The sequence below is a fragment of the Trachymyrmex cornetzi genome, unplaced genomic scaffold (assembly GCF_001594075.2).
Source record: "Trachymyrmex cornetzi isolate Tcor2-1 unplaced genomic scaffold, Tcor1.1 scaffold1727, whole genome shotgun sequence".
NCBI lineage: Eukaryota > Metazoa > Arthropoda > Insecta > Hymenoptera > Formicidae > Trachymyrmex > Trachymyrmex cornetzi.
This window is the reverse complement of record NW_017296340.1, coordinates 16,856-20,246: the sequence shown is the minus strand read 5'-3', so window position 1 is coordinate 20,246 and position 3,391 is coordinate 16,856. Positions and strand designations below refer to the sequence as shown.

At 33.9% G+C, this 3,391-nt stretch overlaps 1 pseudogene; it reads right to left on the bottom strand.

Annotated features, from left to right (window-relative positions):
- Positions 1–817: 817 nt before the first annotated feature.
- The window catches only part of LOC108759184 (cytochrome c-type heme lyase-like), a 10,747-nt pseudogene continuing 8,173 nt past the window's right edge, over positions 818–3,391 (bottom strand).

Genomic DNA, 3,391 nt, shown 5'->3' with positions numbered 1-3,391 from the left:
AATTGGCATTAAAAAAGTCTGTACTATCGACCTTGATTGAGTTGGGTAATCGGTTTAGCATCCCCTTAAGCACGAACCCATGTCCGTGCGCCGCAGGCGAACACACGGACATGGGCTCGTGCTTGTATGTATGTTATAGCGCCGCACCACGATAAATGGCCGAACTTATAGGCATGGAAAAGTAACATTTTGACCAGTTTTGACAACGAAATTTGTGCACGATGCCATTTCGTCATTATTTGCTTAATTGTGAAAATGTGACTTGTTTCGTACGACTTCTCATAGTCGTAATTTTCGATGACAACTAAAGTTATCTTGGAATCTTATACGTAAAAATGTGTATTTAACTCGTTTCAACAGCTGTTAAACCGTGTGTTTCTGCCAGAATATAGGCTTACTTTACGAGTCTTTTCCGACCATTTACTGACTATCAAGGGAGGAAAGGACAGTAGTCATCAATTTTTACACGTGTTTTAAAGTGATCTCGTCATTTCGTTTCATCCAAATTGTCTTTGTTTAAAAATGGCATCGTGCATAAATTAACGTGTCATTCCTCGCATCTGACGTCATGATTCCAACATGGCTGCCGCGAATAGTCAGGAGCCTTAACAATTAAACAAATTTCTGGGAAATAATTTTAAAACTAAGAAAGATACAAAATTAAAAATTTCTAGAATCGGGATTGTAAAGAATTGACGGAGTGGCACCCAGTTGGACACGGCTTAATTGGACACGAGCCACTCACAGCGCTTGAGACTACAAAGCTCCTAAGCACCGGTCGATTGGTGGTGTCCAATCGAGCCGTGATCAATCGGGATCACTCCGAATCGACGTACCCCATCGAATAGCGAATACGCGCGAGTGGAGAATATTTGGACGCTTTCCCTCCGAAACTGCGCAGCTTGGGATTGCTACACGCTCATGTGTGAAGGAATTTTCCATTTAAGAACCTCTTGCCATGCCTGTTCATTATTTTGGCAATGTAAATTTTTATCATGTCGTCTATATCTTTCTGGGAGATACCGTTTTTTCATCGCCACTCTTTCCTCAACATAGCATTCCAGAAAATTTGTTAAGAGGGATGTTAAGGTTTTGCCGTTCATGAAAACGACGGACGGATACCATGCAATATGCATATCCGTTATTTAGTTTGGTGCAATGACTAACACACACTTCGTAAGAAAGGAATGCGTTTATTTTGATCACTATCTTAAGTTGAGTACGCAGGATGTACAATGTTCGCAACGTGTCGTGATCAACAACGAAAAAGTGTAAAAAGTGCCTATCTATCTCCCGAGGCCCGGTGCGCCACACGCTCTCCCTAGTGCCATCGACACTAGCGCCATGCGACGTACCAACATAAACTAAGGTAGCAATTACCAAAAGAAGGATCGCCATAGAATAACAAGGGAAATATCTAAAATTCTCCTTTCTCCATGGTTATTTTAGATATCGATGAAACCTGCCTACTGGTTGACAAAGGAAATGGTTGGTCTGGAGCAGGTTGCTAATTTGAAGATGACATCTGTACTTACATTCATTCATACATATATGAATAAAATTCGGTCACTCGTATTATATTAGATTAGTCATTAGTGCATACTGAAAGTTATATCCTTATAGGCACAATATTATTTAATATTAAACAATATTTTAAGCATATTTCCAGAAGATTAAACGTAACATTAGAAGAATATTTTAATGAAATTATATAATATTAAATATTATTCTTGAAATATTAATGAATGGTTATATATGAACTACTGATAATATTACATGATTATTAAAAGTAACATTATTTAGCGTTGTAATATTGTATGAACATTAAAAAGTATCATAATACGATTTACTTTAATTTGTAAAACTGTTACATCGATTCAGTTTAAATATATGTTTAAAGACTAAAAATAATTTTGACATGCTACTGTAAGACTAGATGTGTACGTAAAGTCGAAACGTTATTTAAGACGTTGTCGTTACTAGATTGTAAATTTAAACTGCAGTGTAGTATAAAAATAATATTAATAAATATTTTAATAATATTTCAGGGATGTTAAAGATAATATATATATAAATATATATATGTATATATATATACCAAGGATATTTATACAAGTGGGCATACAACACCTATAAAATACTCTCATAACATTAAAAAAATATTATACAATATTCTCAAAGTATTATAATAATTCATTTTAATTTTTTAAAATAATATCTATATAACATTCCAGGAATATATTTTGCGCCTATAGAGATATAAAATCAGCGAACTAATATTATAAAGGGCATACACCACTATGCAAAATGTTAGTCAATATAAATACAATAACTAAATTAGCTTACATCAATATGTTATCGCTGTTCATTCTACTAATAATTTAAATCGTGAAATTCGAATCTTGTCAGTATATAAGCTGTTATTACAATTTGACAATTTATTTAATTTGTGATAATCGAATTTTGTCATTTAAATAAAAATTAACGTAAAAAAACGCTCGTTATGTACGGATTCTACAAGTTTATCTTTTAGGAGATTACTTTCAGTGTATCCATTATTTTAAATAAGCATGGCTAGATGCTCGAACACATAATTTCCAGATTCTTCGTCGAGAATATAACCACATTCATATATTCACATATATTCATATTTGTTAACGATATCTATAACTATTACAATCTTGTTTTTTGACAAATCTGAGTTTCTGGTTATATCCTCGACGCAGAAAATCTGGTAATTATGTGTTCGAGCATGTTTATTTAAAATAATGGACACACTGAAAATAATCTTCTAAAGGACAAACTTGTAGAATCCGTACATAACAAACGTTTTTTCACGTTAATTTTTATTTAAATAACAAGATTTGATTATCACAAATTAAGTAAATTGTCAAATTGTTTGTAATAACAGCTTATATACTGACTAGATGCAAATTTCACAGTTTATTTTTTATTAGTAGAATGAACAGCGATAACATATTGATGTAAACTATTTTAATTGTTATAGTAGGGGAGGCCAAGCGGGGATTTTGGGATTTACTCGAGCGCGTCAGAATAACACAAAGGGGGAAAGCTTGCACCCTAATAAGTACCCCCACCACATATTAAACCTCTATATAGAGCCGGGGGTCCAGGGGAGCCCATCAGATTAGTATCTAACTCGAACGCGTCAGATTAAGGTATGGTGTGTTAATTACATGTAGAAAAGTGTACATTTCAATAATCTGACGATTTCAGCGTGACGTAAGGAAATGGGAGAGTCACAAAGTTGCAAAAAAAAAACGTAACATGTATTTTTTGACCCCTTCCTACAGCTAACCCCACCACGCAAACCGTCAGATTAATATTTATCCGTTATCAGAAACACATGGGTCGCTTACATTATTAATAT